The sequence below is a fragment of the Triticum aestivum genome, chromosome 3D (genome assembly GCF_018294505.1).
Source record: "Triticum aestivum cultivar Chinese Spring chromosome 3D, IWGSC CS RefSeq v2.1, whole genome shotgun sequence".
Lineage (NCBI taxonomy): Eukaryota > Viridiplantae > Streptophyta > Magnoliopsida > Poales > Poaceae > Triticum > Triticum aestivum.
The window spans coordinates 4,833,567-4,857,445 of NC_057802.1; the positions used below are offsets into that span (position 1 = coordinate 4,833,567).

Here is a 23,879-nt window from a genome sequence, read left to right on the forward strand (position 1 = left end):
CAGTATTATTTCGAGTCGGATTTCATCCTGTCATGGTTTTTTACATGTGTGTGCTTGGCAGTTCTTTTGCTCAGCCAGGAGAGTTTCTTCCCTAAGTATCAGTTAGACTTGTATGTTTGTGTGCTCCTCTGATGTGGTTCGAAAAGAATGGCATCTCAATGCCAGTAAGTTGCTCTAGAATTTTTACAAATTTTGCATCTTTTGCATGTCAGAGAGTTATATCAAATCAGATCTGGACCCATTTGACCAAAACAAGCACTTGTAGGCACTGTCTCGGTCTCAGCCTACAGGTCATTTTGACATTTGCACAACTGAAATTATTGTTGTAGAAATTTAATTGGCAGACACTACATTTTTCTTCCCCTGGGAGTGAGGTTGGTACTGCTAGCCAGTACTTTGTAGTTGTTTTTCCAGCGATATGTACATATCTAAGTAATTGTCGTTCTGTTAGACCATAATGAAAACATAAATTTCTGTTTTTCTTGAAGACGATAGAATTGAATTTCTTTTTCAGATTACTTCCGCGTAAATGGATCCCGTTTGTTCAATCCTTTGATAACCAAGGTCATTCTTTGCTACAGAGAAATGATCACTATGAGTCAGACTCAATAGAATTGGGTTCTCCATTCTCGCAGCAGTTGTTTACTGCCAAAGATGCGGGACTGGACGGCACCCAGTGAGGTTGCGTTCTTAGCTTGTAATTGTCTGGTGGACTTCCAGGTCATTTCAATTTTTTTACACGGCCACAATGTGGTCGGCACTGTTTATGTGTTATCTAAAAACTTATCATGCTATTCTAGTCTAATGTAGCAAGATACTTTTGAACACCTATTCCTGGGAATTTCAGCTTTCCGACTATCGTTTCAGGTCGGATTTTGCTACATCTTGTTTTTTTTACATGTTTGTGTTTGGCAGCTTTTCGACAATGAGTGTTTCTTGCCCAAGTATGGAGAGCTATGTGTTTGTTTGTGTGTGCCTGGCAGCCGTGGTATGAAAAGCATGCCGTCGATGTTCGATCTAATGTGGTCCTGATCCATCAGTGCTCTTCTTTTCCCTTGCGCTTAATAGTAGGAAATTACTATAGTGCATTGTAGGATATGTGACTAGAGTGCAAAATGCTATTTGGCCTGAACTAACAGGATGACAGGAAATTGCTGTAGAATGTGTTACAAAGTGGCATGCTGGGTGCGGAAAGTCCACGTGTTCAGTCATTTTAGCAGAAAGGTCGAACAGTGGTTTGAATGGTAGAGAATAATAGCCAGTCTGCTGCGCCTTGTTGATCCTGTAGTGATGCCATGTAATCTTGCTTATCCGAACAAAGTCTCGTGACCCGTAATTAAGAACGGATTTACCAGTTTCAGTATGTACTCAAGCCAACTTTGTAGACGGAGGACTGCCATGAGAGGCACGCACACATCTACCATTTTCAGTACGCTGTTGCGCGCTAGTTCAAAAGAAGAGTAGGATTATTTGTTGGGCATATTTGCTACAGGAGGAGTTTATACTAGGGGTGAATAATGACCAGGTGAGCAGCTTCTACTGACGGAAAACATCTCTACAGATTCAATGACCATGTGACAGGCTTTCTTGCTTGAAAGATGCAAAAGCGTTTCCTGCGATGATAACAGAAAGCAAACTAGTAGCCTGCACAATCTTTCCCGATTTCTCTTCCATGTATATCGTTTAAATTAGTAATAGCCTCATGAAGCAAAAATGCCAAACGGAGACCGAGCTCCGTGGAGGCCTTTATTTGAAAACCTCAAAATTCAATTTTTTTAGTTTCAAAAAATTCTGAAAATAAATACACATATACCTAGATACATAATCTACATGTGTGCAAATTTTCAGGTCAAAATACATTACCGAAAAATATTTTCGCCCCGCTTTATATATAAATCGACGATCAACAACTTCGGGTACAAACGCACGCCACCACAATACACGCACACACCCAAGGCAGGATACATAGGCGCTGAGCGCAGCAACACCACCCCTAGCTACGAAGAGATGAAGCCGCATACGACGAACCGTGGGCTCGAAGACGGCGCCTTCAGGAAGGATACGACACCGGAGCGCCGCCACCGCCCGACCCAAGGGTCAGAGTTTCCGCTGGAGCAAAACAACGGGCAATGAGAGCCACGACGATGCCTTCAAGAAGGGAACGAGCTTCGCCGCCGCCGGTCCGTCCAAGGATATAACATGTTTTCACCCCGGCCAACACTCTCCGCCACCGAACGCCACACCCCGGCCACCACGCCGCCCACACGGCCATGGCCACCGGGCAGCACCAAGCCACGGCCTCTGCCCAGGAGCACCGTGCTACCACCACCAAGGCCGCCGCCCCGGCATCCAAGACCATGGCACCACCTCACTCGAGACCCGTCGCTACCCCAACCAAAGAGACGAGCAGAAAGGCCCGGCCTTTCGCACCCCTGGGCGGCCCGCAGCGCCGAGACCCAATGGGCCGGCCAAAACTGGCCACCATCACCTCGTCCTGCAGCACCGGGCGCGAGACGAGCTCGGTCCTACCGCCAGGCGCGAGACGAGCTCGGTCCTGCTGCTGGGCGCGAGACGAGCTCGGTCCTGTGGCACCGGGCACGAGACGAGCGACGGAACACAGCTGGGAGCGGGCCAGCCCTTCGATTCAACTAGTGTCCGGGCGACGAGGAGAGGAAGCAAAGGTCGATACGGCTCGACCATAGACGAGACGACGCCGGAGAAGCTGGCCGTCGCCGCGGGCAGAGTTGCCGATCCACCGTGTAGCCGCCGTGCCACCAGGAGGTCACCACCCATGCCGGACCTCCCCGCGCCGCTGCCCATGGCCCGAGCAACATCCACGCCCGGCCGCTGCCCCAACCCGGAGCAACTGCCACGCCGGACAGCTGCCCACGGTCCAGGTGAGGGAGTGGTGGCCGGCGGCCGGGAGGGACGACCGGCGCGGGGCGGCCGAGGGACGACAAGGGATGCGCGGGGAGAGGAAGAAGGAGATGGGGGAAGTCAACGCGCCCAGATCGAACGGCTGGGGCTAGTTACATCAGGCGGCCGGGACGCGATCGGCCGAACTGTTGGGCCGGTGCGTCGGCGCCTATAAGCGCCCTTTAACATATCAACGGTGGAGATCTCTGCATACCCCTTCATAATAAATGTATGATGGCCTTTAAAAAAATATGTTGTCCACAATCTCTTCATACCAACTACATGTGCTAGGGTGGAAGCAGCACAGACAAGCATGGAAAAGGACTGCGTTGCCTGGCAGCCAGACAAGCATGGAATGTTCTCTGTCAGATCAGCATATAGAACGGCTCAGGGTCGTCTCATGGCAACACAGGAGATTGGCGAGTCGAGTGGACGTCCAGATGGGTCAAGACCAGCTTGGAAGTTGATGTGGAGCTGCGGCGCCCCACCTCAAGTACGGGTGTTCGCGTGGAAGGCTGCCAGAGGGGCCTTGGCCACCAGAGAAAATATCTTGCGCCATCACCTTGATCATGATGCGATCTGTACCATCTGTGGGCAAGAGATTGAGACGACATTTCACGCACTGATTCAATGCCCACATGCACGTAATCTCTGCACTGTGATGAGATTAGTTTGGGACCTTCCTGCTGATGACTCACTCAAAGGTATGGAACCAGAATGGCTCCTTCTTTGCCTCCAGCAATTAGATGAGACCCAGCGTATGCTCATGCTCATGCTACTATGGCGTGTATGGCATGTTCGAAACGAACTTACCCATGACAAACCACTGATCCCGGTTGAGGCGTCGAAGAAATTTCTCTGTAGCTATGTCGATTCCTTGCTACTCATCAAACAGGGGCCAGAGGTGGACATCCTCAAGGGGAAGCAACCAGCTCTTTTATCCAACAATGGTGCTCAACATAAGCTGGAGCCTAGCGTACAACCCAGTTGGATTCCTCCCCCATGCGGTGCTGCAAAGCTCAATTTTGATGGTTCGTTTATACAGGCAAATGGAACGGCTGGTGCCGGTATGATCCTACGTGATCACACAGGTGCGGTTATCTACGCGGCATGCAGATGGATCCAGAACTTCCCGGGCGCACTGGAGGCAGAGCTATCGGCGTGTGAGGAGGGCCTGAAGCTGGCGTTGCACTGAACTCCCTTGCCTATCCAGGTGGAGACAGACTGTGCGGAGATCTTGAAGCTCCTTGAATTAGGTTCAAAGGGAAGATCAAGGAATATGTTTCAGGTGGCGGCCGTCTTGAAGATGTTGCAAGAAAGATCAATGCAAGTCACAAAAATAGGTAGATCACATTGTTGGTTAGCAAATTCCTCCCAGGAGATTAGCATTGTCATTTCAAATGAATGTACTCCCACTATTGATTAAATGAAATGAAATGCCCCCCCCCCCCCCCCCCCCCCCCCCCGGGGCAAAAAAAAAGGTTCTTGCCGTCGACGTCAGTTCCTTGGTTAGCTTCTGTTCCAAGTATAGTATCTGTTTTGCACACATTAGAATCCAACTTGAACCTGCACCGATGAAACACCTCGCCCTCCGCTTGAACGCTTCACTCGATACAGTAGCAGCACCCTGCCTTGTCGCCGCCCATAATACTAACGCCAATGGTGGAAAAAACAATTAACTTGCGTGAGATGAGAAATCGCCGAAAAAGGCTTCCGCCCCACTTTATATATAAAGCACACAGCCAAACTGAGACAAGGTGATGACGAGAACCTCTTACAAAGCAGATCAAAGGAAAATACAAGAAACTAGGAGAGATCGCACCCTACCACAAAGCCACCTAGACTACCAACAAGGACGGAGACTCGCCGCCAAGGGAAACCATCGGACCTCGTTTCGCCACTCACTCTAAGTTTCCGCAGAAGAGGGCCCCCTGCCCTCCTGCTCCAGATCATGGAGCCCGAACCTACCTGTGGAAAACGCGGGACGCGAGAGGAACCAATGAGGACCCGTGTAAAAGATAGGAGGTAAGTGAATCCGCCTACGCTAGAATCGAGGGAGCTCCAAGACAGGATCTAAGCATGTTTGTCGATGACAGTATGGCGCACTAGAAGTAACCTGGGCTCCACGAGAACGCCCTCAAGAGGGAGATGACACACCGAGCCGCCATTGTAGAGACCAAAAGACCGGTCAGGGGTTTTCACCCGAAGCCTTGGCTCGGTGGGAGGACCCTCAACGACGCCCCCAAGAGGGATGCGATGCCCATGGGCATCGTTGTAGCCGGTGCCAAAGCAGAAGGCTTTCGACCGGATCCTCTCAACCTCGCCACACCGAGGAATCTTGAGCCCCTGTCCAACCCAAGGGAAGACAGGCCGCCACCAAACAAACCTGCAGAGCACGATCTAGGAACCAACACTGCCAAGACCAGGAAGCCGCATCTACTATCGCCCACGCGACCAAAAGATGCAGCCATCACCGCCGCCAAGACGTCTGCTGAAAGCCGAACTGACGGTCCGTCACCCGAGGCCGTCGCCCCGGCGTCCATAAGAACCCACCATCAAGCACACATCTTGCACGCCGCCGGCCGACATGGTAGCATCCGACAGAGAAGACGCACCCCAACCCTCTTCAGCGCCTCCCATCCGTCAGCCAAGAGGTCAAACCCAGGAAGAAATCTGACGACGAACTCACCACTGTGGAGTGGCCGGCGTCTATGGCCCGCCTTGCCACGGCCACCAGTCCCGCTCAACAGCCAACACCTAGCCCAAGCACTGGATAGGAATCGGCCCTGAGATCCCCGCTGGGCCACAAATCTTGGCCGCAGCAGACTCGCACAAGGGAGACCTCAGGTCCTGGTGAGGCGAGCGTCGGCCACCAGCGAACGCCAACACCCGAGGTGGCCAGCTCCTTGGAGTAGCGGAGGAAGCCCTGCCGGCGGCGTCCCGGCCACCTGCAGCCGACGGCTCCCAGAAGCAGAGCCGTCGCCGCTGCGGGAGACCCAACCATACAGCCCTCCGCGCCGGATCTCGACGTCCACGACCCCGCCGCCAACGTCTGCGGTCCCGCTGCTGCGCCCCATGCCAGCGCACCACCGCCGCCCCACGCCAGATCCCGTGAACGCCGATGTCAAGCAGGGGGAGAAAAGCCCCACCGCCACCCACATCGGCCGGTCTTTGCCCGGCAGCGCACCCAGGCAGCGGCGTGGAGAGTGGGAGGGGAGGAGAACATGAGGCCAGTGGCGGCTAGGGTTTGCCCCCCCCCCCCCACCCTTGTGGGAGCGATGCGGGAGGGGGAGAAGAGGAGGGGGAGGGGATGAGAAATCATCTTCTGATCAAACTTTGCATGATTCATTCGTACGTAACTATACATATTGCTTGAAACTAACCAAGCAGACATGCGCACACTTGCCGGAAAGGGTTTCCCCCCGCTTTGTATTACAAAGCAACCAACCGATACAACCAACTACAGGTGCTGGGGTGGAAGCAGCACAGGCACGCGGGGAGTGACGGCTTCCTGCTGGACCGGCGGCGACGAGGACGGCGACCGACGGCTACGAGGATGGCGAGCGCATCCATCAGCGTAGGGCGGCGGAGGGAGGAGGTCCAGGTGAGGGAGTGGTGGCCGGTGGCCGGGAGGGACGACCGGCGCGGGGCGGCCGAGGGACGACAGGGGATGCGCGGGGAGAGGAAGAAGGAGATGGGGAAGTCAACGCGCCCAAATCAAACGGCTGGGGCTAGTTACATCAGGCGGCCGGGGCGCGACCGGCCGGACTGTTGGCCCGGTGCGTCGGCGCCTATAAGCGCCCTTTAACATATCAACGGTGGAGATCTCTGCATACCCTTCATAATAAATGTATGATGGCCTTTTAAAAAATATGTTGTCCACAATCTCTTCATACCCCTTCATAATAAAGAGTATGATGGTCTTTAAAAAAAAAAATGTTGTACACGCCCAGCGCGCCTATATATCCTGGCCCATTAGAACACTTAAAATAAATAGAGGTGAAAAAGGAAGAAGTCAAGGATTGAACCCAAGTCTCCTGAATGCAGGATTGAAACACAAGCCACTAGCTAACTACTAACTTAGTGATAAAATAGTAGGGCGCAGGCAACTCATCGTAAAGGAGCCGGTTTGTTCTGCTGGTTACCTAATTTTTTCTGTTTTCGTTTTTTTCATTATTTTCCACCGGTTTTCTTGGTTTTCACTGCGTTATTATTATTTTTCTTCGACTTTTGTTTCTTTCTTGGATTTCAATGACTTTTTTCGTCATCATAGGTTTTGTTTGGTTCGTTCTCGTTTTTCATCGGGTTTTTTTGTTTCTCTCAGGTTTCAGTGTTTTTCCAAAAACTTTTTTGTATATATCTAATATATTTTTCCTATTAGACATTTAATTTTTTCAAATACAAAGATTAACATTTTTTAATACATGGTCAACAATTTTTTATATAAATATTAAATATTTTTCAAATGCTTGATCAGCATTTTCCAAATATACAAGATTAACTGTTTTTAATACAGCATCAATATTTTCTCTATACACATTTAACATATTTCAAATGTTTGATTAACATTTTTCAGATACAAGATTAACATTTTTTCTATTCATATTTAACATTTTTAAAAAGCTTGACTAAACTTTAGAAGTACTTTTCAAACATTTTTTTCAAATGCTTGGATCAACATTTTTGAAATAAAAGTTTACCTTTTTTTAATACATGGTCAACATTTTATATATGCACATTTAACATTTTTAAATGCTTGATTAACGTTTTTAAATACTTATTTAACTTTTTTGTCAAATTCTTGGATTAACTTTTTAAATACATGTTCAACTTATTTAACACAAATTATATATTTTTGTGTACATCAGAAATATTTTCTCTATATACATTTAACATTTTTCAAATGCTTGATTAACATTTATTTTCAAATGTTTTAGGTAAACTGTTTTTATAATATATCTGTTTGGAATATTTGGAAGCATAAATGAAAGTAAAGATAAATTAAAAAATGGAAACAAAAACATGAAAACAGACGAGGTTGTGCCCTCCCGCACATTTGGGCTGGCCCATCTAGCGTCCGGCTTAATGGGAGGCCCCCGATAGGCGGCCTGTGTATGTACTGTCCATACACGACCCGACATACATGACATACTCAAACCCTACTCGACACCGTTAGCATTTTTCTTTTCATTTTTGAATCTTCAAAAAATGTGCGCCACGGGCGATTCGAACTCCAACCCCAAGGTTTGTTCGTGCTTTTTAAATGGGCTTTATTCTAGTTTTTTCCTTTTCCTTTTTCTGTTTTTTGAAATGTGTGATTTTTTTCTATTGACAAATTTTCAAGAAATGATTGGGACACGAGAATTTTTTTGATTGATAACTAGGGAACCAACCCATGGTTAGGTGGTTAGGTAGACAGTGGTATCCCCAGCCCACCAGGGTTCAAAAGCCTGGTGCTCGTATTTATCTTGGATTTATTTCAGGATTTCCGGCGATGCGCGTTCAGTGGGAGGAGACGTTCCTATCGACTACGAGGCGTTTACGGTGACTTAGTAAGATCTCAAGATGATATGCAGTCTCAGTCTCTCGGAGGTGCTCATAAGGGTAGGGTGTGCGTGTATGCGTTCATAGGGGTGATTGTATGCACATATATACAAGTTGCGACACGTCTGACCTTTATCTACATTTTTTGGCCGAGAAAACTGCAGAAAATATTGAATTTGCCGAAAACCAAAACAACTTGGCATGATGCCTGGAATTGGTCATACAATGGCATCGAAAAATTAGGATCATTTCAAGGATGTCGAGAAACTACATGCTCTCTGACAGAACCTTCTAGCCTATCCGAACACCCTCTGTTTAACATGGTCTCCTTTTGGACATCTTTGAAATGACTCTTACTTTTGCAAGTAGGTGGGCATGCCCCATGGTAGGCATCCATGTCAGATGTGAGTGATTTTCGACACCGTATGCAAGTTACGACACGGCCGACCATTGTTATCGGCCTTTTTGACCGAGAAAACTCCATAAAATACAAAATTTGTCGAAAAACAAAACAACATGGCATGATGCATGGAATTGGTCATACAAGGCCATGTTAATAAGATGGGTCATTTCAACGATGTTGAGAAACAACTTGGTCTTAGGTGGAGCTTTCTGGCCTATTTGAACATCCTCTGTTCAACATTGTCTATTTTTGGACAATTTTGAAATGACTCCAACTTTTGCAAGGAGGTGAGCGTGGCCATGGTAGCCATCTATGTCAGGTTTGAACGATTTCCGACGCCGTATGCAAGTTGCGACATGTCTGACCATTTATCGGCCTTTTTGTGTGAGAAAACTCCAGAAACACCAGAATTTATCGAAAGTCAAAACAAATTGGCGTGGTGCCTTGTATTGGTCCTACAAGCCAATGACAAAATTTAGGGTCATTTGACACATGTCGAGAAACAATGTGCTCTCAGAAAGAGCGTACGGCCTACTCGGACACCCTACGTAAACATGATATTTTTTTGGACATTCTTGAAATGAACCAACTTATAAGAGCATACCAGGTTTGAAGGAAAAAGTATTTAAATTTAAGCATGTTCATAAAAATATTATTTTAAGTATTTAACATAACTAATAAGTACAAAGGAATAAAATTCAAAGCAGTAATAAATAAATGTTCGAATGCAAAAGAACTTAAAACTATTAGTTTAGTATTGCAAATAACATTTAAATCTTTTAACAGGTTTCAAAAAGAATAAGAAAGTTTGAAAAGGAGAAAAATGAATTAATGAAAAAAGTAGAAAGAAATCTTAGGCCTTTGCCCAACTAGGCAACGACATCGCTCCCCTCGGGCTTCTAGTGGGCCGGGCCAAAGCACTCGCGTACTAAAAGAAAGTTCATTGATTGAAAAACGTCCCTGTTTTCAAAATTCGCTCAGAAAATAAAAAAAAGTTTCTTTTTTCAAACTTTTTCGAAAACTAACAATTTTTTTGGGAGATGCAAATAATGTTCACGCTTTTAAAATTTGTTCGGAATTTAAAAATTAATACTTTTTTAATTTCTGTAAAGTTTTGGAATGTAAATATTTTTAGTATTACGAGAAAAATTTGAAAAGGCGATCTTTTATAGAATTTCCAACAAATTCCTGTGCATGGCGCTGTCTATTTTGGGAGCTCCTAGTCAGCGCTTTAAGCTCCAGTTAGGAAGTTGGCGCTTGCGCGGGCGCAACCTAAATTGGGCCAGCTCGCTCGTCTGCTCGCCAGTTTCGCACGCTCGATTCACAAGTTTACAAAATAGTTCATGAATTTGAAATTTTTCAGAAATTATATTTTAAAAAGTCCGCGACTTATAAAATTTTAAGAGTTAAATTTTTACAAAGATCATGAATTTGGAAATGGTTTCTGGATTTGGAAAATATTAAAAATTTGAAAAATGTTTACAAGCTAAAATTTAAAAATTTGACGAGTTGTGAAAAGTTCCCATTTTTTTTTAAATTCAGTCTTGAGAAAAAAATCATGAATTCTTAAACACTTCATAATTGAAAAGAAAATTCGTGAAAAATAAAAAAATGAAAAGGAAAAATAAAAATAAAACGAAAAAGGAAAAAAAATAAAGAGAGAAACCGAGCAAAAACCGTGCTTGAAAAAATGAAAAGAAAAATTTCCCAGAAAAACCTTGCAGAACTTGAACTGGAAAGGTAATGTTCACAACCAGTTATCTCTCCCGGCTGGTAACTGTGGTCGGAACTAAACCTGTAGGTTTCGAGTTTGAATCCCTATTGGTGCAATAATTTATAAGCATAAAGAAAGGAAAGAAAAATATAGATGGGCCAAGCCAGGGTGACGAAGCCTATAGCTAGCGGGAGTGGACGTACGCTACTCCTCGAGCATATGTATATGTTTGGGCTTCCTAAAAAAACGTAGACGTTTGGGCTAGCGACCCATCATACATAGAAAGTGAGTACAATTTGTCAAAGGTCTATATTGCTCTTTATACGTTTAGTAGGGGGGGGGGTGTGTACCAAAGCAGGGCTCGGGTTTGTAATGGTCAGTGGATTAGAGAGATGGGTTTGAACTCAAGTGTATGTTGATATATCTGTCACAGTATCACTTAATTTGTGAGCTGAGATTTCGAAGAGCATGAAAGTTACTGTCTTGTACAGCAGGGGCGAGCCCTTGATTTCAAACCAAAGTTAATGTTCCATCTTAGCATTTAGTCTTACAACATAGCAGTAGAAATCAGTCTTCATACAACAAAACACCAACACTGAAAAATAGAAGAGACCAGGAATATGAAATGGACTAAAACGGAAAACGATTTTATTACGGAAAACAAATTTAGTTGCCTGAAATAGGAAACATCAAAACTTAATACTCATCCTCGTTAACAGAGACTCTAGTGGAGCGGTGGCGAGATACCATAAAGACAATTTTATTACGGTAGGAACTTGGGTTCTACCCCATGTTCGTAGTGCAGAATCAGCGGAGTTGACTGCTGTTCGGAATGGCCTATACTTAGTACGGAGAACTGGATGCAATATGTTATACATTGAATCAGATAGCATACTTGCGGTCAAGGCTATTACACGAGCACATGATTGTATGGGTCCTGATGTGGCAGTAATAGCAGAATGTGTTCAACTCGCTATGGATTTTGCTAGTAATGACTACGATTATTGTTTCAGAAGCTAATGTGGTTGCTGATAGCTTAGCTAAACTTTTTTTTGTTTCTAGTTCGTTGAACTCTGGGACTCTATTATCCTCGACTTTATTCTTCCCCACAATATAAACGATATGTCAATTGTTTGAGGAATAAAGTTTATGATGTTAAAAAAAACAGAGACTCTAGTGAACACCATAGTGATCACCATGTATTGCTATCAATTGATCTTCATTGCGTCTATGATGTTCTTGCCGTCGAGCTTGCTGGAGAGCATAAGCTTGGTGTACTCCTCGACGCTGACAGTCCTGTACCGGGCCTCGTTGTCTCCGACGACCTCTTTCAGCGTTCCGTACATGCCACCGAACTTCGCACTGTGGAACGCCGCGATGGACATCCGCTGCTCGCATGCGTTCACCACCGCCCTATGCTCGACGCTCTTGTACCTCCCGTTGGTCAGCACCTCAACCACATCGCCGACGTTGACGACAAGGGCGCCGGGGAGCGGCATGACCGGGACCCACCCGCCGTTCCTCCTGATCTGCAGCCCGTGGACCGGGCTAACCTGCAGCAGCAGGGTTAGCGCGACGGCGTTCGAGTGCGGCGACAGGCCCAGCACCCTGTCCACCTGCGCCTCCGGGCAAGGCGGGTAGTAGTTCATCCTCACTGCCTGTGACGTGGCCAACCTCGTCATGTACGTGTGGCCCCTCACGCCCAGGTTCTCCGCCATGGCTCGCAGCAGCTCGCCTGCCACCCTTTGCACCTCCGCAGAGTAGCTCTACAAGCAAGTCCTGCCACGACAAACAAATCAACCGGAGCTCATGCTCATCAGTCATCACATAGCGGTGGCTGTCGACATAGGATCGACGACGATTTTATTTTGGGTGTGGCTAGATCTCAGTCGACTAAGACTTAACGAAGTCTCTGCCAAGTGTGAGAATATATAAAAGAGTGAATTCCGGTTTTTACCCCCTATTTTGAAAATTTTGACACCATTTACCCCATTAAACATGATTTCATCTGTTTTACCCCATTTAGCGAAATTGTTGCCATAATTTACCCTATTTAAATTTTTGTGTGTGTTCTCACCGACGGATCCCAATTATCTCGTCTAGCTGGCATGTCACATTGACGGGTTTCTCCCTGCTGAATCGGTCCTTGCAGCTTCTCCCGACTCTCCCGGCCTGATATGAGCGCACAAGAACAGGTCGCTCGCGTCCAATGCACAACGCCTGAGTTGGGCCGCACCATGTTGGCCTCCATTATTCACTGCACACATCACTCATATTCCTTCCAATCACATGCACAATCCTGCCCCAAACCACTGCCTCCTTCGCTAGGATGGGGCAGGACGACGTAGCCGATGAGCGGCAGGCAAGAGGCATGGCTGTTGGCGATCGTCGGAGTGGATGGCAGCTGGTATGACAATCTTCTCCACTCCCATATGCATTACCGCATTCTCTCTTTATCACCCCTGGTAGTTAGGTTTGAAGAAGTATTCTGATGAGATGACTGAACTTGATTAGCATGGCATGTTACCATTGAATAAATTATAGGAGAAATTGTTAATATATAATCTGAAATCATGTATATTTTTCTTCAGTATTATCATATACGACCTTAAGTATGCATGATTCTGTGGATCATATTAAAGTGGTGTAAATATATGCATGACTCTGTGGATCAAATTAAAGTGGTGTAAATATACTGATATAATATGAAATCATTTATGTTCGAGCGAACCTGGCGGGAGCGTGTGGCGGAAGCCTGGACGGGCGATGCATCGATTGGGGGTGAGCAACGTAAGCGAGAAGCGACTGGAGGCGAGTGGCTGACTCGGGCGTTGTGTGTTGGACACGACACGAGCGGCCTCCATCGGGCAGAGCCGGTTAGGAGAAGCTGCGCGACCCGGTTCACGTGGCATGGCAGCTGGACCAGACAATTGTGACCCACAAATCAGAACGCTCACAAAATTTTAAATGGGGTAAATTATGACAACACTTCTGCTAAATGGGGTAAAACGGATGAAAACTCGTTAAATGGGGTAATTAGTGTCAAAAATTTCAAAATAGGGGGTAAAAACCGAAACTCACTCTATATAAAAAAGAAAAGAATTTGAATGAAAATTTTACACGAATCTTCATGTAAGATCTAACAAGTATAGCATCAACTGAGACTTTGTTAACTCTACTGAGATTTAACAATCCCGTTTGATTTTTCTCTGCTATGAGTTAGCTATTACTCCATGGATTTACTTACTTGAACGTGGCCAGAGGCGGAGGTCGGGTGGCTGCCTGAGGAGAAAGAACATGTCGGCCTAGTCGAGCGTCTGCTCCTCTGAGACGATGAACGCCTGGTCATACTGTTAGAAATATGAGCAATTTACCAAATAATTTTACTACCGAAAATACTAGATAAAGCATGACTAATATAACAGAGATAAAGCAAGTCATGCAATCTGACAGAGAGAAGGTAAATAGCGTCTGCATATATGAACTTGAACTGAACACATGTACAATAGACACAAGAGCAAAGAACTATGGCAGGACTTCTAACAGAAAGAGCAAGAACACATACGGGACAGCAGCAGAAGCACTGGACTTGGGGTCAACATCCTCGCCAGCCATGTCGTCGATGAGGTTGTCGACGTCGAGGAAGAAGTCGTCGTCGTGGAAGTAGTCGCCGGGGTCCATGATCAAGAAGTCAGTAGTCGCGCGGAGCGCTCCCCAAAAACCTTAAAGAGGTGTGGTTTCGGAGGCCTTGAGGCGAGAGGGTTGTGTTGTTCTGGTGCGTCTCTCTGAGAGGAGCGACCTCCCTTTTATAGGCACAAGAGAAGGAGGCGAGAGGCTGCGCCGGGAGCTCAAGGGAACGCGGGAGACGAAACGAACAGGCAGCAGCCGAAGGGTGCAGCGTTCGTATTTAATATCCACTACACCAAAAACTTTCCAGCTCCCGAGTGACCTTTCGTATACCCGTAGTGCGTGGCAAAAATTTAGACATCGGCTCAAACCCGTAGTGCGGGTGTCGGAGGAGGAGCGCGCGTGGATGTTCCTCTTGATCTCATGCTCATATAAGTGGGGAAAGAACCTCCCTTATAAGAAGGTCCAACTCTCACTAAACTAGCAATGTAGGACTAAACTTTAATAGTATCCCTTGCCTTGCATAAATGGGGCCTTTAGGATTTATTTAGGAATTTCTGGAATAGTGATTGGGCTGTGCCAAAAAAGACTAAATTCCAGCACATACCCCTCGATCTCTCCGGGCTCCTGCGCGAGGGCCGCCTTCTTCACCAGCGGGAGCGCGAAGAATCCCATGACGTTTCTCTTCATCTCCTCCATGGTCTCTTCGGGTATCCCGTGGTTCACCACCTGGAAGAAGCCCCAGTTCTTGCAGGCCGCCCGCAGCCTGGTGGCCTCCTCCTCCCATCCGCCGGCGAGGTCGAGGAGCCGGTCGAGGTCGATGACGGGGACCTGCTCATGCTCTTCGCAGGCAGGGGCGTCGGGACGAAGGTGGACCATGTTGAGCTGCGGTCGCACGTAGCGGTCGAGGAGGGTGGGCGTGAGCATGAGCTCATCACGCCGGGCGGCGAGGTCCTGCACGTTGGGCACGGGCAGCGAGCCGCCAAGGTTCCGCGGCTTGGCGTCGTCCATGGGATCTCACTGATAGATTATTGTGCTTGCTCTCAATGCTCACAACTCACAGCGCACCTCGTGGGTGGTTTATCTTGTGGGTGAAAATCTGGCCGGCCGGCACGTTTGTCCGTCGTTCACAAGGTTGGCTAGCGAGCAAAATGCCAAAGCCAAAAGCTCATAAAAAGGTACTTTCTCTTTCGTCCAGTTGTACAGGTCGTTTAAGGAGATGCACATGAAGATTGCGAGGAGGATATTAAACCAAAAATTAATGACAATTATTAATTATTCCTATTGGGCCCACCAGAAAAATTCTGAGCTTGGAAAGAGCAGACTGCAAATCAGAAATTAATGATCGCGGGGTGCATGTTGACTTGTATCTACTAGTACATCCGTCCGGGTTTATTACACCCCCTAGTATTTTAAGGCATTCATATGACTAATAAAATATAAAATATATGCTACAAAAAGTACACTCTTGAATTTTTATTTTAAAAAGCTTTTTGAAGATATAATTTTTATGACATATAGTTTACATTTTATTAGTTAAATTTATTGGTCAAACATTAGTCCAAAATAAGAGGGGGCCTAAAAAACCAAGACGGAATTAGTTTCTAGTACTTGCAACTTTTTAGCCATCTCAGGTCATTAGCATTTGTAGTTGTCGGATATTCTTTTTTGATGTTTTTGACTGTCCGATTTCCTCTCAATCCTCTTAGGTCATGTTGATTAGTGGTCATTTATCTTGCAGCTGAAAGCTGCCTCGTGGCGTTATTTATTATTATTATTATTTTTTTTTTGCGAGGGGCTAGCTCGTGGCGTTCGGCAGGTAGGCTAGCAAGCAAAAATCCAAACTGCCAAAAGCTCATAAACAGGTAATATTATTTTGGCTTATAGGCTAAACTAAAAAAAGGTAAAGTTATGGGTAATCAAACACTCCTTAATTAGGAGGACGAAAAGGAGGACGAAAGAGATGAGATTAACCTCAGTCCTCAGGCATGGTAATGAAGGAGGGATTTTTTTCTTGATTTTGCTCCTTGATTTTTCACGATTTCTTTGGAATATATTTCCATTTGGTTTTATTCTATGGTTCATTTTCCATCTTCTTGAAATGTTTGCAATCTTCTCTGGTTTATCTTCCAGAGCACTCCTCTATTGTGTGGATTTGGGGGTTGGAGTCACTGCTACATCAGGGGTTCACTCTTGCGCCCTCCTCACTCGTTTGGATTTGGGGATGGAGGGCTGCACCGGCGTGTCATCTCCGGTGGGCTGGAGTCGTCGCCTATCAAGACTATACGGTCTCCATATAAATTATGATAAAAAGCAGACATTTTATCATCACATTACCATAACTTAGTTGATGTTTGTGTTATTCAGACGTGTGAACCCACAATGCCAAATTGGCAGTAGTGTGTGGGTCCACGTAATGTTGCTACATATGTTGGCAGACGGACATTTACCATTCAAAAATACAAGTGTTCCAAATCTCACAAACTATATTATTATTTGTTGAATCATTTAAGTACATTAGCAAATCAAACCAAACAGTCATCCAAATGCATCATGCAACACTTCAGCTCCAAAATTCATCCACCAGCAATGGTTGTGCCTAGAAGTATAAGAAGTCAATTAATGTCAGTGTGGAGGAAAAGGCAAAAAGGTAAGACAAAGGCAGCAGTAAGCCGGTTACAACATAGTAACTTGAACAATTATAACTTGAACAAGATAACTCACTCTTGTCACTTAATATTCATAAGTGTTTTATAATCTAGACTTGATATTAGCAATAGATAACCAAAACCACATTTGTTCTAAAATACAAGGATTATCATGAAAGGAGTATAGCTACCAGTATATCTCAAAATGAAGTTGATAAGAAAACGAAAGATGGCCTAATTTTTTCTAATGTACATTCATGCATTGCCATGCCAAGCAGACAAAACTAAAACATGGCAAAACTAATAAATTCTAGTAAAAACACTAATCTTGGCTATTCCGTTTCAAATATTCTTTTTGTTGATTGTTTGTTTGTAAGATAGCTAACCGCTCATGCCGAATGATATATTTGATCCGATTTATTTCCGTGGCCTCCAAATGTGCTAGTTACCATTTACAACTACATTGATTGAACAAATGTTGCTGAGATGGAGTTAAGATCAATATCATTAAAATACAGGATAAAAGAATATAACCATATTTCAGGATCCAAACAAGCCAACTGAGTTAGTCACTAGAAATTTGATTTGATATCTAACAATAGTAAAGGCAAGTATGTCCGGTTTTGTTGCACCCCTCATATGTTTGTCAACCTTTGACCATAAATGACTAGTATAAAATATACAGATATACCACAAAAATTATGTTTCAGATTCGTATTCAAAAGAAATTCCTAATCATATTAGTTTTGCTTCATATAATTTTTATTTTATATGTCAAATTTATGGCCAAAATTTGACCAAAATACGAGTAGAAGGAGAAAGTATATCGAAGGATAATATATTAAAAATATTTATACATGTTCTTATATCTGGCAAAGGTGTAACTAAGTTTAACTTGTTATTGAACATTTAAGAATCAGAATGGAAGTATCTGAGAAATCATGTGCAAATGAAAACACAAAGTAGATTATACTCCTAGAATATAAGGACTAAAGATGAACAATCACCTGGCGCACAGAAACTCTTGAAAGGATGATAGTTTATGTCATAGGATCCTTCATAAAGCTTCTTGTATTGCATTGACTTAAGTTTAACCATGTAGACACTACCATGCATATATAAAAATATCACGTTAGAATCCTCATCGTACCCCAGGAGTCGCCCTCTATTTCTCTTAACATGAGGAGAGATCCCAAGAATGTTATGCATGTCCACGATCTTCCAGAACAACCACATGGGAACACCTTGACAATTGACCTTCCTCTGCCACATTTGAATGCTATATTTAGAAAATTGAGCAAGGCCAACACCGCCATCCTCTGCCTTGATGATCTGATCTCTGCATCGTTCATCCAAACCGGGAGGCCCCTCAATCATAGATAGGCTCTGCTGGTGATAGGTGAATTATGACGTCCGTACTTTGACACCAAGGCTACCTTGAAGGGGCTGGAGTTGCAACTGCCATGCACATGGTCATGGGCGGCGTCGGCGCAGAATACCGCCCCGTTGACGGGATAAGATTTCTTGAACTCAGGCGGAACGGGCAAGCAGCGCTGGTCGCCTGTGATGGGGTCGCACACAACGATGTCTTGCCGCGGGGGCAGGGCGTTGTAGACGAGGACACGGCCATGGCGACAATCAAGCACAACGTTGTTGCGGTGGTTGCAACGTTCCAAGTCGAAGCGCTTGGGAGGTATGCGGTCGGGAGGATCCAAGATTGACGACCTGAACACGACCCTGTCGTTGCGGCTCAGGAAGGCACCGAGGATGGGCGGTCCCTACTTCCGATGGCGGGTGCGGAAGCGGCAGAGGAACTGAGGATCCGTGGTGAGGCGTCGCCAACGATGGCAGACGGCGGAGGCGCGGCGGAGCGAGGACGGCAGAGGCGGGAGGAGCAGGAGGATCTCACCGAGGAGATCATCATTGTCTAGCGGGGAGGCCGGCCAGCTTCGGTCGATGCAGGGGGCCAAGTCGGTGCCCTCGCTCACGGTCATGGCGGCGGGACGTAGATTGGGTATCGAAGAAGCAACGGCATGGACGACTAGGTAGATTATATAGAGTATGTAATGTATCGGATATTTTATTATCTCTGCGCCGTACGAGGATTGGCCTCCGACAGGCCAGGAAACAAAGCAAACTGGGCTTCGTGGAAAGTTCTGTGTATAGCCAGGATATATTTGACGGTCTTAAAAATAGATGCGTACAACATTTCTGTTTGATTTGCATGTACTGGAATGTGATCTCAAAACAAAACACCTCCAGTTCTTTTTTTTAGCGAAGGTGTTTTGTTGAACACGTCCAATCTGACCGGGTTTTTTTTTCTAGGGTAATAAATTCCAAATTCTAAAATTCAAGCAAGGAGACTTATTTTTTCCAAAAGATTAGATTCATAGTTCCTGATATAGGACAAGGCGAGTGAACAAATTCAAATAACTTTGTTGAGTCACTCTTGTCGAGTGCAACAGGATGTTTACTATGAGGCCATCGTACACGTCCTTGCTAACAATAACTTCTATACGATCGCGCTACTTAGGACCCCTCTAGTCAGAATTGTTTGCACGCAACAACATCTTTATCTATCGAATCATTTTTTCAAGTAGTTGTTTGATATATACTTTTTTAGGGTTCAATATATATTTAATGCATATGAACATTAATTTTTTTTTCGGAAAAGGAGGCAGAACCCCCAGCATCTGCATCAATCGATGCATGCAGCCATCTAATTAACGATAAAGTAACAAAGTCTTAGGGACACTAGGGGCCCAAAATCATAGTGCACAATGCAATAAAACAAAAGAAAGATGCCACATCCGGCAAAACAGATCAGGCTACGATGCCTATATACCTAGCCTATTATCAGCACACCATCCAAATCGGCTGAATATAGTCCGTGCTACCGTCTCCCAGCGGTTGCACCCAATAGCCAAAAGCTCCATGGAGTCCACCTGAATGAGTAATGACCACATACGGATGTAGCTCTGTATATTACCTCAAAATGGGAATGGGTCGGGTCGGCCTGCTGGGTCACTGACCCGGCCCGATATCTCGAGGCCAATGGGCCAGGTGGATTGGCCTCGAATCATAAAACGAGTCAGTGGAGCGGGCACCGTGTGACCCGATGGTCCAGACGGGTCGACCCAGCCGTCTGATCGCGCTGCCCTAGTCCATCTCTGCCGCCTCCCACCACGATCTCTGTAGGCCGCTCCTGACGATTTCTGCCGCCGCCGGCCATCTCTGCCGCCCTCGGCCTCCCCCGACCTTCTCTACCGGCCGCCCCCGACCATCTCTTCCGCCGCCGGCTGCCCCTGAACATCTCTGCTGGCCTGCTGCCGCCGGCGTTCCTCCCGCCTCTCGTTCGTCGTCTTGGTCGCCGTCGAGCTCGCTGACATGCGGTCCCGTCCACCGTCTACCTCGCCATTCCGGTCGCTGTCCTCAACGCATGATCTCGCAGGTTAGACTCTTGCCGGCTTCCTCCCTGTCCCAGCGTAGCTGCAATGCAAGCACTGGTCTTGTTTTGGTTCTTGGTCAGTGTTGTCTCCAATTGTTTCAGTATTGATTCTGCTACTTTCAGTCAGTGTACTCTGTAGCCATGGGATCAGTCATTCAGTCAGTGTTGGTCCCTGTCATTCATTCAGTCAGTGTACTCCCAGGTCATGCCTTACTTTTAGTGTTGGTTCTGTAGTAGTTCTACAGTGTTGGTCCCTGTCATTCAGTCAGTGTACATGAACAAGTACATGAAGAACTAAATCATATTTATTGGAAATGTTTTATAGTGGATCATTTTGCCCAGGGCAGGCAACAGATTTGGGGATCATGGTTGTACCTTTGTTTATTTTGCTTGTCAAAGTACATGCCTGGACCGGATTTGTTTGTGATAGTACTATTTATCAAATTTGGAACATGTTACGACTTCTGATAACTAATTCGTAGCAGTTTGTTTGTGTAGTTGTGATCAATGAATGCGCAGAATTTTCTCGCCGATGAGGCAGTTTAGTAGTGTATGGCTCCGTTGATGTATGTTCGTGCATGTGTTCAGATATTATCAGTGCTTTGTAAATTTCTTCCCCCGAATCCTATTAAGTGTTTGGATTCTCAAACCAAATTCTGTTAAGTTCATATACAAAATTTGTTGGTTGTCCTGCACTAGTACAAGTAAATGAAATTTGGGTATTACATCTGCTGTTGATTTCGAACGTTAATGCTCTCTAATGTTCCTATATTTCCCCATGATCAGAAAAATGGAAAGGAAGAAGGGGACCATGAGGCATACCAAAGTGGTGGTTCATCATTGATATCCGGTGCGACAATGAGAAGGGCTCAACCACCCCCAGGGGTGTCTCCTTCTTCGATAAACATTTGTAGAGCTTATCATGGTGAGTATTGTTAATCTTTCTTTTTCTAGGGATGCAAATTAATGATTGCTAAAATAAAAAATACTCGTAATTGCAATGTTAACACTCATGTCCTTTGCTCAGCAGGACGTTCACAAGACACTCGTATGGTTGATTGTGAAGAAGATGAGGCTGATGAAGAAGATGTTGACTATGAAGAAGAAGAGGAAGGAGAAGAAGATGATGAAGAAGAAGGAGAAGATGATGATGATGATGATGATGATGAAGAAGAAGGAGAAGAAGAGGGAGATAATGTGGATGAAGAGGGAGGAGTTGAGATCATTGACATGGTATCATTTTCTGAACCGGGAAGAAAGTTTTTGTCTAAAGTGTGGAAAGAATATGAGCCTATCCATGTTGATGGCATAGTTGTAGCTGCTGAGTGCAAACACTATGCAAGGAATATTTGTGCTGAGCGTAAACATGGAACAAGTTCATTGCGCAAACATTTGAAGAGATGCAGGGAAAGGAAGAAGGTTCTTAGAGTTTCTGGACAGCTGAGTGCTTCTATCGTGAGTCCTGATGGAGTTGCAATGGGGCTCTGGACCTTTAATCAGGCATTAGCACATGGAGAGCTAATGAGGATGATTGTGTTGCATGAATTGGCATTCTCATTGGTGGAGTACGATGGATTTGGAAGATTTGTCTCCAGTCTAAATCCTAGCTTCAAGATGATATGTAGAAAAACAGTGAAGGAGGACTGCATGAAAGCATTTAAGGAAGAGAAGAGAATTCTGCAAAGGATGTTCCAAAACTCCAAATCCAAGATTTCTTTGACTACGGATCTGTGGACATCAAATCAGACAGTGGGGTACATTTGCGTCACAGCTCACTTCATTGATGAGGAGTGGAAGCCGCAGAAGAGGATAGTGAAATTCGCAGCTATGGAGACGCCGCACACAGGAGCTGCAATGTTCAACGTCATGGTGAATTTCATAAGAGAGTGGAATATTGAAGATAATCTCTTTGCTATGACGCTAGACAATGCATCGAACAATGGTGCAATGATGAAGCTGTTGAAGGCACATCTCCTGCTTAAGAAGATGTTACCTGGTAGTGGCAAGTTGTTTCACCAACGTTGTGCCGCCCATGTCATAAGTCTGATATGTCAAGCCGGATTGAACTTCCTTGGTCCAGTAATCAACATGATGCGTGAGAGTGTCAAATATATTCGAAGCTCACCAAGTAAAGGAAAAATTTCAAGAAATCGTTGCGTAGCATGGTGTATCATGTGGGAGAACTCCAAGTCTTGATGTTCCAACTCGCTGGAACTCAACCTACATGATGATTGATATAGCAAAGGAGTATCATGGAGTGTTTGACTCTTTGGTCATTCAAGATAAACAATATACCTTCAAGCCATCTTTTGAGTATTGGGAAAATGCCGAAGATGTTTGCAGGCTACTGAAGGTATTTTATGAAGCCACTAATGTGATATCCGACACAAAATATCCAACTGCTAATTTGTATTTCCATGAAATGTGGAAAGTGAAGCTGACCTTAGAGCAACAACATTATGAAGAGGATTCTGAGATGGGCACAACGGTCAAATATATGAAGAAAAAATTCAGAAGGTATTGGAAGATGACATGGTTGAGCCTTTGTATTCCAGTGATTTTGGACCCACAATTCAAGTTGAAATATATTGAGTTCCGATTTGGCCTAGAGTTTGGGAACGAAGCTGCAGCAATGATTGCTAAAATAAAAAAATGTGTTCCAAGGGTTGTTAAAGGAATACCTCCAATTGAATGACAATGGCTCAGATCCCATGTCACAAGGAGGTGATCATGACATGGCTGTAAGTGGTGAAGATCCTATGGCTGATTGCGACCAACATGTCACCCTCACTGCTCGATCAACAAATTTGGATTCTACTAAACATGATTCGTACTTTTCAAAGGTACCCATCCGTCGAAGTGATCAATTCAATATCCTTGCATGGTGGCAGACGAACTTAGGTGAATACCCAACGCCGAGTCACATGGCAGCAGATATCTTGGCGGCTCCTGCCTCTGCGGTGGCATCCCAGTCCGTCTTCAGCACAGGGAAGAGAGTCCTATCAGATTTTCGAAGTCGAATGACCGCGACGACACTTGAAGCTCTTGTTTGCTTACAAGAGTGGATAAGGGTCACCGATAAAGCCATGCAACACAAGTTTCTTCTTTGTTTCTTATCAATGCTTCAAGTTTACAAGTTTCTTTTTTTTTCTACAGCTAATACTTAACGTAGCTTGGCTTCAGTTCATGACATTTTAATGGACTTACAAGGTATGAGAAACTTTCTGATGTATATAGTGCCATGTATATGAAAGTACACTTAAAGTATGAAGTTTGCTTTTTAAAGAGGGATGTCATATCTACAGTTTGTTCCAGGGAACTATTTGCAAGATGCAGCCCAAACATGTAGATGAATATAGAGTGTTTTACACACAAAACTAGTGCTTTTTGTTTTCGTTTCCCCAAGTTAGTCGATCTCTAATATATATTTCTTTTTTCATTCTTGTAACATTTCTTTGTAAATACAGATATCAAGGATTGATGCTTGTTGGAGCAATTCATGTTAAACCTCAAGCAGATGATGAAGCAACGATATGTCAGCTTTCTCTATAACCTACTGGATGTGAAAAGACTAGCATG

General features: G+C 45.1%; 1 pseudogene; it reads right to left on the reverse strand.

Annotated features, from left to right (window-relative positions):
• Nucleotides 1–11,785: 11,785 nt before the first annotated feature.
• On the reverse strand, nucleotides 11,786–15,215 carry LOC123073625 (S-norcoclaurine synthase 1-like; annotated as a pseudogene).
• Between the last annotated feature and the right edge of the window lie 8,664 nt (nucleotides 15,216–23,879).